General features: G+C 36.0%; 1 protein-coding gene across 1 annotated transcript in view; it reads left to right on the forward strand.

The window, feature by feature from the left end:
• Nucleotides 1-208: 208 nt before the first annotated feature.
• Nucleotides 209-16902, forward strand: part of MYPT-75D (Myosin phosphatase targeting subunit 75D) — a 305331-nt gene continuing 288637 nt past the window's right edge. The window contains exon 1 of the mRNA XM_090398351.1: nucleotides 209-349. The gene's annotated coding sequence lies outside the window, so the exon portion shown is untranslated. The remainder of the gene's footprint in view (nucleotides 350-16902) is intronic.

A 16902-nucleotide genomic window follows, 5' to 3' on the forward strand; every position in this document is an offset into this window, starting at 1 on the left:
TTGTATGAATATTTTGCAATGTTTGCAAAATTTTAATACCGCTCGGAGACTTGCAATTTAGCAATGCCTATCACGTTGCGCCATCTATTATCAAATGAAAGAGTTATGTGATTGAGATATTTGCTGTTAGAGGGCGCTTCCATTGAAAACCCGCTAAAGGTAAGCGGCCACCTGTAATTTAAACATTAGTGTATGGACGGCATGGTATCTGTGTAGTCAGGTTGCGTTAGTTTCTGATATCGTTATAAATAATATTTACTCCACGAAAAAAAAAAAATTTACAATTTTGCAAGAGGTGCTGATTAACGAAGTGTTTTGTAGTTTATTCCACGAATTGTTTATTGGATTGGTAAGTAGTCATGATATATATATTTTTTTTTTTACAAAAGTGCTATTCGCATACCTGAGATTGCTAGTGTTTCAAAGATGTTTCATTTGCGGTATTAATGCACTGTAGTGAAAGTAAGATACGCAAGTATATTAGATATAGATATATGCATCTATGATCAAAAGACGTTGTATCCGTTAATGCCGCAGGCATGGAAAAGGAAATCTTGACAATATTTGTTAGAGGTCATCTTGCCAAACCGGTACACCCAAGTTTACTAACAGTCACCTGTAAAGTATTCCCGGGTTTTTGAACTTGTAACCGTCAACAAAATTACATAAATAAAAATTTAAGGTAGTTTAAATTAAGATACCTTTCGGTTATGTTGTTAGATGAGCTATTTTTGCATGTGGAATAGAATGTTATCAACGGTTCCTGTGCACAGGAAGGAAGTGAGTGAATCATTGTTTTGTGTAAACGGACTCCAGCCCGCTTGCTTTTTAACGCTCTGTGTGGATGCGTTTCATACTGTTGTTCCATAATAATTGCGCTAGAAATTGCCAAACAATTCGGAAATTGCATAGTATTTGAAATTACGTAATAGGAAATATTTCATATTAGGTTAGTCAGTTGTGTAGTTGTATTATTTTCTAACAAACACTATTTCTTGGACTTCATGGAGATGATAGGAAATAATAAAATTATATAACATTAACAGATGCAATTTTAAAGAAATTACTGAATGGCCTTTCTTTGTGATACTTCGAAATAAGCTCGCTATTATAAAGATCATCAGCATGAAATATATGGTCAAATATTATTTTACAAATAATTTGTTCTGTATAAGCGCATGCTTTCTCGCAACCGACAATGAATTGTATGTGCAATTTGGTGTTCTAATAATTGTAACTCTAGAATCTCGGAGGAACAGACGATTTTCCCCAGATCGCTCTTTACTAAAGTATTAGTTGCATTAACTGCATATAAATATTTCTTCTCCATGAATGGTCATCTGTTCCCGTGTACGCTACAGAAAACGCTTTTCAAACATGGTATCCTGAACCTTTCGCCTAATGATTCCACATTTTGTATTGTTTGTGTCCACATAATCAAATCCTGATTACTTTTTATCACTTGTAACTTGCCAAATGAAATGATAACCAGGAGTACTCTAAGATGAAAGCTGTTCCATATTGTAATACATTTCTTATTTTTCCAAAAGGTGATGCGCGCGCACGCACACACACACACACACACATATATAAATATATATATATATATATATATATAAATATAAATATATATATATATATATATATATATAAATATATATATATATATATATATATATAAATATATATATATATATATATATATATATATAAATATATATATATATATATATATATATATATATAAATATATATATATATAAATATATATATATATAAATATATATATATATATATATATATATAAATATATATATATATATATATATAAATATATATATATATATATATAAATATATATATATATATATATATATATATATAAATATATATATATATATATATATATATATATATATATATATATATATATATATATATATATATATATATATATATATATATATATATATATATATATATATATATATATATATATATATATATATATATATAAATATATATATATATATATAAATATATATATATATATATAAATATATATATATATATATAAATATATATATATATATATAAATATATATATATATATAAATATATATATATAAATATATATATATATATAAATATATATATATATAAATATATATATATATAAATATATATATATATATAATATATATATATATATATAAATATATATATATATATATAAATATATATATATATATATAAATATATATATATATAAATATATATATATAAATATATATATATATAAATATATATATATATAAATATATATATATATAAATATATATATATATAAATATATATATATATATATAAATATATATATATATATATAAATATATATATATATATATAAATATATATATATATATATATATATATATATAAATATATATATATATATATATTTTTTTTTTTTTTTTTTTTTTTTTTTTTCTCTTAAATAATTAATGATGCTTATTTTTATGTCTTTTAGTTAGTAGGGATATCAAATGACATAGTATCATGGACTTCAAATTTAGATGATTCTGTATTCTTTTGGTTGTCATTGTTATTTAGTATTTATTAAGTACATATTTGCTGAGACTGCAACTTTTATATGCTACTTTTCTTTTATTTTGGCACCTTTTTTTTGCTTCTGTGCTTAAAAAAAAGGGGCAAATCTCATTTAAAAAGAATGCGTGGTCGCATTTTACTAAATCCAATTGCTCATGCTCTGATTTACAGCATTTAAGTATTTGCATATTAATGTATGTAAAAGTAAAAGATGCAAGAACTCAGATTTCCTGTGTGGATTTTTGAAATCCAGAATTTGAACAGCTGATTTTAGGGAAGTATTAAGAAGTGTTTTTATTCTTAGTATCTACATTTCTAGAATATAGTGCATAATAGTTAAGCATAGAAAACATTCTTAAAATATTACACACACACATATTATGCCTCTGTGATAAATCAACAATGAAAGAATCTGCTTGGGAGGAAGGCAGAGATGGATATTTCACTCTTCATACTTTACAATAACATCAAGGATCAGAATGAAATTGAGAAAGGAGAGTACATGCACCGCTCTCACTTTTGCTTCAATGTTTGGAATTCTAACCTTGACACTGTTTGAATAATTTTCATCGCACCTCACTATAAAATGTTCTGCAACATTGATCAGCATAACTGCTAAAACTAAGGATGCAGAAAATTGGCTGATCACCAGGTTAGAGAACTGATCCCCTAAAAAGTGTCTGCATCTCTTCCTGTTTGAAGCACTTTAAAAAAATTGCTTTATTTTATTTTCATTTATTTCCTTTGGTATCATTGCTAAAAATTTCACATTGCACAAAATATATTTATGCCCAAGTTCCTTAAAGTTTAAAAAGTCATGTGGACCCATATATGGTGAGGACATGGAAAATGTTGCATTTGGTGGGTGCAGCACCCTAGGTATAATAATGCTGGCAGTCTAAGATAGTGTGCTGCATTAGGTCAAAAAACTGCAGGATGTGCTGCATTGAACATACAGGAGGTGAGCTTACATACATACATCTTCAAGGCCACCTTTCCTAATTGGGTTGTGGGGGCAACAGCTGCAAGAGGAACTTCCAGTGGTCGTGATCCTTAGCCATCAAGCTCAGGTGTTCTGGTGGGATTCCCAAATGTGTCCACCGATTTGGATATAATGTTTCAGCGAGTCCTTGGCCTTCCACTTGGCCTCCCACCCTCTGGCTTGGCAAAGAGGGCCTGCTGAGGGAGCCTCTCTTGTGGCATTCTGACCAGGTGCCCATACCAATGTAACCATGATCTCTCAACACGGAGAAGCAGCGGTTGAGTATTGAGGGTTTCCCGAATTGCAGAGCTTCTGACTCTGTTGAGTCTTGTCAGCCCCGCAACCCCTCGAAGGAACCTCATTTCAGTCGCTTGGATTTGTGTCCGCATTCTTTCGGTCATTACCCAACTCTCATGGCCATGGGTGAGGATGGGGACATAGACTGTATTGAAGACAGCCAGCTTTGCCTTCTGGCTTAACTCCCACTTCAATACTACCGAACGGCCAAGCTCCCGCAATATGGAGCTTGCTAAGCCAATTAGAGTATCTAGTTCTACGTCCCATTTTCCATCATTCGTGAATATGGAGTGCACTGGGATCGTTGTCTTGAGACCACAAATGTTTCAGTTTTGGCCACACTGATCTTCATTCTGGCATCTGCACAAACAGCTACAAACCTATCGGGTCCGCTGGTGGTAATCTGTGGAAGAGTGAAGCAGAACTAGGTCATCTGCAAAAAGCAGACGTCCAATGCTACATCTTCCAATTCTGACACACTCACTGCCTTGGCTGTGCCTATCAATCCAGTCCATAAATATTATGAAAAGGAGGGGTGACAGAACACACCCTTGGCGGAGGCCAACGGAGACTGTGAAAGGTTCAGACTTTGTGCTATTTACCCTGACACAAAACTCTGGGCATTCATACAGGGACTTGATGGCAGGTAATAGTTGGCCATCAACTCCATACTCCTGTACTACTTGCCAAAGCTTATCCCGAGGAACCCGGTCATATGCCTTCTCCAAGTCCACAAAACATGTGTAGACATTCTTGGCATATTCCCAAGATTTCTCAAAGACTTGCCTTAAAGTGAAGATTTGGTCAATTGTGCTTCTACCAGGACGAAAGCCACATTGTTTTTCCTGGAACTTTGACTCAACCATGCTCCTGCACCGTCTTTCCAAGCACCTAGCATACACTTTCCCAGGCAGGCTGAGCAGAGAGATGCCACGATAGCTACTGCAATCCTTCTGGTCTCCCTTCTTGAAGACTGGTATTATTATGCCTGTCTGCCATTGCTTTGGTGCTCGCCCAGTTATCCAAGCAGCCTGACACACTTGAGTCAACCAGAGAACACAATCTCGATTTAAGGCTTTTAGTATTTTTGGCCGAATTTAATTTCTCTTCTGCTGTGAGACAAGTCATTGCCTCGATCTGCACCTCTTGGATGTCCACAACTGCTGGGCCACTTGGGGTAAGAAGGGCTCTCAAAGCATTCCCTCCATCTGTGGAGGATATCCTTCTTGGTTGTTAAAAATGCACCATCAGAGGCCTTAATTGCCCTTGCTGTGCACGATTTCCTCCCTCGAAGGTGGTGGATGGGCTGCCAGAATACTTTGTTTGTATTTGCATAGGATGAGTAATCTTTCTCCAAAGGATTCCCAAGCCTTTTGCTTTGCTGTCTTTACTGCCTCAGCAGCAGCTTTTTGTGCCTCGACATACTGCAAACGCATCTCAGGTGACCTGACTCTAAGCCATGTTAGGTAGGACTCCATTTTGTCCCGGACAGTTTTTTGGACTTCTTGGTTCCACCAAGGTGTCCTTTTCTCACTGCCCATTGCCACGCCAAGCTGCTTTCTGCCACAGCATGAGATTGCAGAAGCAGTGACAGCTGTTCTGAACAGCTTCCACTCCTCCTCAACATCTGCAGTATGCTTGGGAATCTCTTTGAACCTGGAGGAAATGTCATCTGCAAAATTCATCCTCACAGCCTCATTTTTCAGTGCCTCCCATTTCACGCGGTATAGCTGCTTAGGCCTACCAGCATTGATGGTAGAGTGCACACAACAAGGTGGTGGTCAGTTGACAGTTCTGCCCCTCTTCTCACACGAATGGCCAACACTGAGGAAAATAAGTCTGCTGAGACTATAAAGAAGTCAGAGACCTTTGTTCTAGTGTATCCCTGTACCAGGTATACTTATGGACTTCTCGGTGCTGGAAGAAGGTATTCATTATGGACAAGCTGTTAGTACAGCAGAAGTCCAATAATTTCTACCCATTCGCGTTAAGGTCAGGGGTGTGATTTCTCCCAACCACACCCCTCCGTGTCTGGTCATCTGTTCCAACATGTGCATTGAAGTCACCCATTAGCAGGACTGATTCCATGTTTGCCACCCTGTCAAAAGCAGCATCCACTTCCTCTCGAAAGGCAGAGTATTCTGACTCCAGATTAGATGCATAGGCTTGCACCACAGCCAAATCATGGTTTTTCATCTGAAGCCTTAACACACATACCTGTCCTCTCAATGGGATCCACTCAGCCACACAGTCTGACAGCTGGGGGCTTGAGTATCCCCACACCCGCCTGAGCAAACATTGTCGGGCTCACACCAGAGTAGTAGAACTTCCGCCCCTTATCCAGGTTGACAGTTCCAGAGCCTCTCCTCTTGGTCGAAGAAAGCCCGACTAAGTCTAGCCAGTAGCGCTTGGCTTCCTCCACCAGTTCCAACTCCTTCCCTGTCGGAGAGAAGATGTTCCAGTTGCCTAAAGCTATTGTCTGCCGTTGTCGTTGCCATTTCCGTCCTTTTGCAGAACCATTTCTTTGCGCTGCCCCTAAACACCTCCCCAAATGGGTAGTGGGCCCATTGATGGAGTTTCCTCTAGCAGAGTGCTGAGGAGTGGTGTCTAAGGGAGACTGTAACATATTTTTAGAACGGGTCCCTCTGCCTAAAACCCGAATGCGTCGCTTGGTAACCTGTGCGACGGATGATGTGGTATGAACATTTTTTAATAGCCTAATCATGTTACGGTGTTTGATAATGTCCTGTTAGCACAAGATGAAATGACACAGCAAAATAGGAAAGATTCCCCTCGAACTCTAATAGCATTTGGGGGAGGAGCAAGAAGAGAAGAAAGAAAGAAGCAAGGGAAGAAGAGGAGGGACCAGTCTACAGATAATATAACAGATGTATGTTACATGAAGTAAGGCATGGTCCAGCATCAGGTACCTCTGGTTTGCCACACCCGTACTCACTAAAGTGAACCCCTGAGGCTCAGGAGGAGAGCTATTATAGTGAATTTCCATTTTCCATATAGTCATTGATTTTAGCCACATTATTATGTGACACCTCCAAGGACTCGCTGTGGGAGGGCACTTACGCTACACTACACAGCCAGCCACTGTCTACACTTATTTATTACTATTTGTGACACCTCCAAGCAGTCTGAAGACTCATTGCAGGAGGACACCTGCTATACAACTGTATCCACCTCTACTGCTACTCCATTAACACCATCTTCTTCCCACCACCACCACAACTAGTACTTTTTGTCTGTAAATTGCATGTGTTCTGAAGGGCTGATTTGTCTGTATGTGGGATGAAACCCAAGTTTCTGGGAGAAAAAACTCCGCTACCTTCGTATGGGATCGGCTAACTCACTTTCGATTGAAAAAGTCTACATAAAGATTCCTCCTGTCACTTGTTAATCCTCTGTTCATATGGTGTTACTAATTCTGTATACTGTCATTATTATCTGACACTTCTAAGGACTCACTGTGGGAGGTCACTCCACTCTACACAACCACTGTCTACATTTATGAATCCTCTCATACAGCCATTACCACTGTCTACTGCTCCACTGAAGGATTTTTTGTAACATTTGCCTGTATGTTGGATGAAAAACCAGAGTTTCTAGAATGGGGGGAAAAAAACAAACAAACTTATTTGTATATGAGATTAGCTAACTCACTTTCAGATGAAAAAAAAAAACATATAAAGATTCTCTGTGTGTCAGATGGACTGAATTTGGGTCTTTTCCAATTGAAGGGTGCATTGTCCTCCTGTCATTCTTCTAGTCATGCTACAAAAGCATTTATTAATAAAATTAATAAATTGTATTAATCTGTCATTGCACTCTAAATAATGCCACTGACTTTTTATTTCTAGCAGTTGAAATGTGTCAGATGCTGATTACTTTTAGAAGTGTGTCAAGCATCTGCATTAATTCATTATTTTGTTCACTGTCTTGTTAATTTTTATTCAAGTTACTGTATACTATACACGCTGTTCCTAATTTTCATACGTGATGCATGATAATAACATTTTCACTGCTAATTATCGACAACTGTACAATGAGATAATAATAAGTTTAGTTTAATCTTTTATCCAAGTGTGAGCAAACAAAGTTTGCACCTGAAAGTATCGTCAGGACTGGGGTAAGGTAAGGTAGTGCAACACCAGGCAACTCGTTGCAAAGGTGGAGAAAGCTCTCATCACTCCTATCTCAGTATCTCCCATAATGCAAAGCACATCTCCTTGCAGATATGTGTAATGCTATGCATTAAGGCAAGGGCCACTACCCATACCGGTTTCAACCTTTATTGAGGTCTCGTCAGTGGGAGCCAGGCCCAGTAGTGGAGATACAAAGGCAGAAGCAATGAGAAGTCATCGTAACCTATAGGAGTAGCCGAAGGGTGTGCAACCTTATTATTACATTACTCCGGATTCAGAGAAAGATGCATTTTTCACTTGGTTAGACTATAATAAGTTTAGTTTAATCCTTTATCCAAGCATGAGCAAACAAAGTTTGTGCCTGAAAGTATCTTCAGGACTGGGGTAAGGTAGTGCAACACCAGGCAACTCGTTGCAAAGGTGGAGAAAGCTCTCATCACTCCTATCTCAGTATCTCCTATAATGCAAAGCACATCTCCTTGCGGATATGTGTAATGCTATGCATTAAGGTATCAGTAATAAATCAGTACAATGAGATATAACTTTTTCTTTACAAGCAGCGTTATCCATACCTATCAGTATATCTGCTAAATTGTTACCTTTTATAAGAACAATGCAGTCTGTTAGCTGGAAAGATAAGTTCTGATCCTGTTATTTAACTAATTTTTTTTTTCACTGATTCACAAAAGATGTGCTGGTCATCTCTCTCTCTCATCCATTTATTACTAATTATATGAAGGAGTTATTTCTCAGTGCCTTTAATTGTCAACAGCTTTATGATAGCACAGTAATTTCACAAGGTGGTGATTTCCACTAATGTCTGATGCACTTAGTGAGTGCTGCAAACAAATTATGTAACAAGCATGAAAAACTTTAGCAGTGAACCTTGGATTTCTTTCCTTAGATGAAAATCATGCACAGAACATTAACTCAGTTAAGAACAGCTGAAATTGTGTTGTTTTTTTAATGATTATTTTATATTTAAATAAAAAGTTTGTCTTTATTTTTTTAAGACTCTTTTCTACATGATGCTATTATGAGTGAACTTGTATTTTAAAAGTAAACATTGAAGTTGGTGGAAATATCCAATTCTGAATCCAATCTAAGATGTAAAATGCAGTTTTATAAGTGCTGTTCAACTTAAGACAAGTTAATCTCATACAGAGGTGGCAGGGTTTTCTTCCCAAAAACTTTGACGTGTCATCATGGGGTTAAAAAAAAAAAAAAAAAAAAAAAAAACTGTGCCAGAGAATGCACACAACTGACAGATGATCTTATTTCTGCTTTCCATTTCCACAGGACTTCACAGGAAGTCGATTTAAACACATTTTGTGTTTGCAATTTTCAATATGTTCAATTTTCCTGTTTTGCAGATAGAAAAATCCGTTTCAGATGGGGGAAACCCTGCTACCTCTGTGGAAACTTGCTTTTATGTTGAAAAAGGCCTTTGTCAGTTACTGAGTTGCTGATAATATTGTTAGTTGCTAGGAATGCATCCACTGTAAAAAGTGGCAGTTTACCACACACACACACACCATTAACAGCTTGTTCAACTAGTCTGAAATCATCAATATCCAACATTTCTGTGTACTAGCTGCTGTGATTGGTGTTAAAATTAAATGTGGATATTAGTCTTTTCCAGGTTAATTTGATTTACCTGCACAGGACTTCATCATACTTCTGAATATACAAAGAGACTTATGTAGTTGATCTATCTTTCTTGGTACATTGATGCATACCATTGCCTCATAGAAAATCAAAATTAAGTCACTGTACACAGATCTGTAAAACTTAGTAATTTTCCTTACAAAAATGTTGCTTTCTAAAACTCAGGAAGTTTTGGGAAAGCTACATTTTTTTTTTTCTTTGAAGTGAATATTTTTATAAAAGTAAATTGATTTCATATTATTAGTAGTACAATTATATTTTGATTTTCTTTTCTGTTGTAGATCTCTAAATATTGTTAATCACCATGGCATTAGCAAAGTATTGCTTTTTTAATATTAAGATTATGTGTAGTTACAGTAGTATGACTAAGAGACCGAGTCCAGTAAGGCTGAGAGTTTTCCCATCCTCCTGCACACAAATAACACTGAAAGGTTTCTGCATTGGGAGTGGTGGGAATCTCAATATTGGAAAGTGTAACAGTGTTTTATATATGTTTTTATATTGCATAAAAAAAAAAAGAAACAAAGGTTTAAAATAAAGGAAACGTGTTAGGCTTTCTCTCTGTACATCAAACAGCTATTTTTAAAATTTCCCAACTCAATCCAAAACCAATGTAAGATAGCATTTCTTCCTCAACTCAGAATTAAGAATAATAGTAAATGAACCCATTTCGAAATTGGTTTACGAATATTTTTCATTTATCAGTTATGATTCAAATATAATTCACATGCTGTACAACTAGAATGAATTCCATTTTGTATATAATGTGGAAATGTGTTTATAAATTCATGTTTTCCAAATATAAATAAAATTTTTCTTTTAGTTAATTTCTTATGTTATCTTCAACAGATGTCAATAGCCTTTCCAATATGTCAATACCAGGATGGGATCTGATAGACCCTTTGTTGCATCCCTGATGACAATGCTTCTCTCCTTCCTTGCATCCCACAAAACAGTCAAACTTCTGACCAGTTTGACTGTTTTGTTGGATGCAAGGAAGGGGAGAAGCATTGTCATCAGAGATACAACAAAGGATCTATCAGATCCCATCCTGATATATATGACCAATTGGCTAATATGATAGAAGAGCACAGTTAATAGACATACACTGGTAGTTACTTTGGCCATAATTCAAAACAGCCCAACAAAACAACTAACCCTTCTGGAAAGGCTCGTGTTGGCATTTCATGTTTCATTAATTTTAATGTCTTAATTCACAATGCAAGAATAATAAGAAAATAATTAATATTTAACTGATTTGCTGGTGTTATACCTAGCTTCTTGAGAACACAAGTAACTAACAGTGGAATATTTGTGTGCTGTGACAAACTGTTCTTTGTGTTCTCGAGATGCTGAGTATTACACCAACAAATAAGTTTAATAAGAAAATTATTTATTTTTCTTGTTGTGATTTACAACCTTTAAAATTAATGAAACCTTTCTCACTATGTGAACGTGAGCATATTGCGTATTGATCTAACAAGTTTTATGACTGTATCTTTCCTTCATTATTTTACTATGGCAGCATTACATTTAGTAGCAGAATGAATCTTTTCAGTTAAGATGAGTTTTCTTTATGTATGTATGTTATATTGCATACTTATCTTTGTTACGAAAGGTAAATAAAAAATTCTTCTTGTACAAGTTCTTCTCCCAGCACCTCCTCCATAACACAAATGGAAGCACTGGCATTGTTTTAAAGCTGGAGAAATTTATCAGAAAATACTTTTCTAAGATGGCTGATTCTGTCCCCCCCCAACACACACACCTTGCTACTCCCTAACAAACAGATATGTTACCTGGAGAACATATACAGTTAACACAAGCATTCATTTCACCCTTTTGCTGTCTGTCTTGCGGGTATACGATAGAGAATTGTATTAAGTCAGCTTGGAAGAATGTCTCTTCAGGGATGTTCGATGTCTCACCACAGATAGTCTTCTAAAATAATAAGCGACTAATTTAATATAACTGGACATTGGTCATGGGTGGCAAATTATCTTGCACTCAACAGCCAACAGTAGCAGATTTTTCCAGTAATTGATGTTTTCTGTTAATATTAACATTAGGATCCCTTAAATTTGTTAATATAAGTTATAAAAAAGTTCTTATCCTACATGCCAAATCTGTAATGAGTTCTCACCCCCCCCCACTTCCTTAGGAGACTCCACCTGTACTTAGGGGATGAATGGATTGAAGAAGTGAGAAGAGATGAGAAGAGACTGGGCTAATGTCTTAATATTATTACATGAGCATCAGTGATGAGCTCCCCCCACCAAACTGGGGGAGAGAGAAAGAAAATAAACTGCTTAGTAGCGCACAGATGTTTGGCTAGATTTCTAAAATAATGCTGCAAACCTACAGAGATAAGAGGAATGAGAAAAGGTTGTTTTTAATATATTGATTAGCATGATTAGCAAAATCAGATTGTTATTTTTAAAAATCAACGTACAGTATATTTATATAAAGATTTTTCATAAGGACCTATTATGTACAGTAAGCATCTTTTTATGACAAAACATTCATTAAGTATTGTTCATAAGTTTATTTTTCTTTAAAACAACAAGCAAAAAAAAACCCTGACATTTTATTTTAATTACACGAAGGCAAGACAGTGATATCTTGACTATGTCTTAGAGAATTTAATACTGACTATTTTTTACAGTAATTTTTTCCCTTCGTTTTCATACTTCAGCCCCCCCCCCCCCCCACCCAAAAAAAAAACAGCTTCGGTGTAGTATACTTTTTTCAGACCATTTTTTTTATTTTTTTATTCAGATTCCATCATGGCTGTGATAGCAAGTTTTGTTTTTCTTCAGTAAAATAGATGAACTGGCCTGAGTGTTGGACTTCTCTTTTGATATGTAGCAAAACCCACAGTGCCTTAGAATTTTTTTTTTTTGGGGGGGGGGGGTAAATTCTTAAGTTCTTTTTTTGTCTCTAGAATTTACTCTTTCCTTGTTAAGAGGGAAAAAAGAGGTTGAATTTATAATGAGGTAGCTGAAATCCCTTAAGCATTACAAAGAATTTCAAGATGGGGGGTGCAAAATATTAAGACAGGGACAGCAATCTAATTTGAAAATTATATATAGTTTTACATAGTTTAATTATTTTACAAATTTAAAAATACCAAAGTGTTTTTTTTTTTTTTTTTTTTTTTTTTTTTTTTTTTCTGTCTGTGTGTGTGTCATGTAACAGAAAGGCTTAGCTTCTGCTATGTTAAGAAGAATTTTATCATTGGTAATTTGGATGCCCAGAAAATCCTAGCGAATACAAGCATTTTATGGTTATCCAAAAATTATGAATCTAGAACTGTATGCTACTGGAGTAAGCGGTGTATTGAGAATAATATGCTTCTAGATACATTATGAAATAAATTTGATATCTGTATACAATACGGAATTATTTCTAAATGTTTATTTGCATGATTCTGGTTGAAATTTCCTGTGCTCCTTCCCTTAGCAGTTAGCAAAGTTCCTGCCTAGTCCCCAAAATGTCGTGGCTGTGGGCGGCCAGCTGGCGTTAGACGCTTCCCCCTGTCTGCATTCCGAACAGGTGAACGGATGTCCATGTTTATATGTCGATCCTCGGGGGTTGTTTGGCCGGTGGGCTACTTCGAGTTTCGTGTTTGCCCGTGCGTGAACGCCTAGGGCAGGGTACTATAACACGTGAAGGAACCTGCGACCTCGCACAGCATTCCATTATAAACGCCTTTTCAGTGGTGAGCGTTCGCAGAAAATATACAAAAGCTAGCGGTTATAATTCATATTTTCATAATAAATGTGGTTAGCATGTTTCTAATCTGCTAGTCACAACGAGCAGTCTTAGAGGGCAGTTCACTACCCAGAAATTAAGTTCCGGTTTATTATTATAACTGCTAGATGCGATACTTGTAAAGCGCTAGCATACGTTTAAAGGGGAAAAAAATCCGTTCTCACAACAGATTTAAAAATAAACATTGCCAATGTTTGTAGTAATTTCTAAAATCTTGATTAGTATAATAAAAATTAAGTTACTGATGATTTCTGGAAAGAGTTTACGAAACTAACTTTTCCAAATTGCACCATTTGTTTCGCATAATATGAAAAATAAGTAGGTATAAATCCATACTTTTATTGTTAAATTTGTGTGTTCATAATACGTAGATCACGATAGATTTGAGCATTTTAACAAACCTGAGCACTTATACTGAGAAGGTAGTCAATAGTAATACATTATGAAACGATGAAATATAATAATGCTCATGCGGTATAAGTTTCAGAACCTCTGCCTAAATTGATATCGGGTATCCAAAAGTGTAGAAAAATGATGCTCATGCGCAGTCTAGTCTTTCGAATAATACTGAAAATCGTGCGCCCTGACCTGGCAGACGATTTTCCGGGAATCATGAAAAATCTCCAAATACGGAGATGTGTAGAAATAACTTCTACACAGCTAATTTTTCACTATAAATTGCGCCTTGCAACTTGTGTGCTTCTCCACAGCCTTCAAGATCAACTTGCTTCAGTAGTAGGTGTTTATTATTGCCCGTTATTATCAATAAATCTTCAAGATTTATTGCCAACAGTGAAAATTTAGGACTAAAACAGCTCTTAGCCTCACGGCAATAATTCTTATTCGCTTTTTCCTTATCTCAATGCGCGAAGGCCGTTGTGGGGAAAGCAGCACAATTCCTTAGGTTTGTTTACGAAGTACCGCACTACAGCAATTTTTTTCCCCTCCTCTGTTGACCCAATTCCGTTTGCGTCTGTTGTACCCATAATAACGGATGCGTTGCAATCCTTTCATTTACTACCATACCGCGTCTAGAAAATGCTGGTGGAATCTGATGTACGGAGAAAAATTACTTAGCCCCTCACATATATTCCTTAAGGAATTCGAATGCACGTCATCTGTAGCTTACTTTCTCTCTCTACGCGGAAAATTATCCGCATCTGCGAAGTGATTAAGTATGACATACGTAGCATTCCTTTCTTGTCCCGACAAAGCTACACTCGGACATGAAGAAATAATTGGTGTTTCATGTTTGGAATTCTTTTTGTCAAACACAATAACGGTGCAAGGAGAGTTGTTGTTGTCCCCATCAAGAGGGCTTCCCGAAATTTATCCTTTCTCATGGAAATGTAGCGAATTAACAAGTACTACGTTGTCATGTTATCTCCACTTCTAGAATTATTATTACTACGAGGACTCTTCGCGGGAGGGCACTCTACTCTTCTTCACCACACATTTCTAACCGTTTCCCCCCTACTACTTACCGTATTTTTCCGTGTATAAGACGAACCCTACTTTTTCGAACCGAAAATTAAGAAATCAACATTTTAAACATAAAACAGAACACATTTGATATTTTTTTAAATATTCAAAGTATATTTGGTAATATTTTAAAGATAGATACTAAGAAGTTATGCATCAATCTTAGTTCTATTAATTCATCGTTTTTTTTTTGTTTTTTTTTTTAATTTTTGGGCATTTTTATGGGCTAGTGCTCAAAATATTGTTAATGCTTTAACTTATCCCGCCAACGAGTTGCAGACGATGAATGCTTTCAGAGTTCTGATTGGTTTATTCACAATCAGCCGTTAATGACGTCAATCGACAGAGTTAACAAAGAATGGCAGAAGCCTGTTCGCGGAAACAACGTACCGGCAGTTTCGCCACGGCAAACGGTTAACCCTTCCCCGTGTATAACCCCCCCCCCCCCAATTTTTGGTCCAAAAATTTTAGAAAAAAGTATCGTTTTATATATACGGAAAAATACGATAATTCTTCAACTACACACAACGCCATCTACCACTCACTATCACTAACATAGTATTTTTTTTCTCTGTAAGTTGCGTGTGTTCTCATGGGTGATTTGTCTGTATTCGGTATGAAAAACTCGAGTTTCCGGGAGGGAAAAAGCCCATAGTCGAGATGCGAATATAATCACATGTTTATTTCGATAAATAAGGTGTCTCTATAATCTCGCATACTTGTAATATAGGTTTTACTGATAATACATCAATTAATTTCGAAATTGGTTATATTTCGATAAAAATAATATAAATTGTACCTGCTGCTCCCCGTTTATCTTTCATTCACCCTTCACTGATAGAAAGGAACAAATCGTCAAGGTAGACAACCTGTACACGTTTTTTTTTTTTTTTAACAGATAGCAACCATCAGGACGATCGAATAGGGATAGATTGAGGAAATAAAGCTAACAGATCGACGTGATTGTGACTGTAAGTTGGTGAGGAGAAGATCCACCGGATAGAGGGAGTTTTTCAGAGTAGCAGGTGGAGAGAGAACGAGTTTTTTTTTTTTTTTTTTTTTTTTTTTTTTTTTTTTTTTGCGTGATTATGGTGTCGTGAAGTGGAATGTAGTTGCCACAAGCGATGGTGAATGCCAACGTTGAATCAAAGGCGGCAGCAGGCCTCCCGCAATGTTGGTACTTCAGTGGAGACTTTAAAAGAAACTTATTATGGGAAGTAGTTATTCTAAATACAGTGCATTAACCATAATTATGATAATTAAAAGATGAATTATGTTCATTAAATTTATTTGATCAATTTTTCGCAGATGCGGAAATTGTTAGGCGCCTTGCTTTTATATTTTATAGTTTAGTAAAAAAAATAAAATAAAGCAAAATGCAAGTTGCATCACTAAACCTGGGTTCGAAACATTGTCAAGTTGTTTTCATATTCCTTTTTTGTGCTAATTATCTTTATCTCATGTCGAATAGACGGCTGTATGTCCGAGTGGCTAGGCATTTCGCAACCATATGGCTGGGTGTCCTAGGTTCGATTCTCGTCGATGACGTGAGGAGCTTAAGGATCCTCCTCAGCCATAGCCAAGTTAGCCGGTCTTGGGCGTGGACAGCAGGGTTTTTTCCCCAGTTTATCCTGGGGTTTTTCATCCCGCAAGCAGGCAAACCGGTCCCGTGAACACACAGGCTGCAGCCATAGGAATATAGCACGTAATCCTTCGTTAGGAGGGCTCAACCAGTCCTAAGGGGCAGTCGAGGAACGGAGGGAACCCCACACGAATAAATAAATACGCCTTTATTCTTGAATGCCAATGTCGGGTCCTTTTTTAATATCGTTCATTTTTAACGAGTCTATTGATGCTGCATTTTCACTCAGTTTTTCGACGGCTTCCAGTCATTTATATTTCTAATCCAACCTACAGATCTATGTTTTTTTTTTT

This window comes from Typopeltis vanoorti, chromosome 9 (assembly GCF_054136105.1).
Source record: "Typopeltis vanoorti isolate ZY-2024b chromosome 9, IOZ_Tvanoo_1.0, whole genome shotgun sequence".
NCBI classification, from domain to species: Eukaryota; Metazoa; Arthropoda; class Arachnida; order Uropygi; family Thelyphonidae; genus Typopeltis; species Typopeltis vanoorti.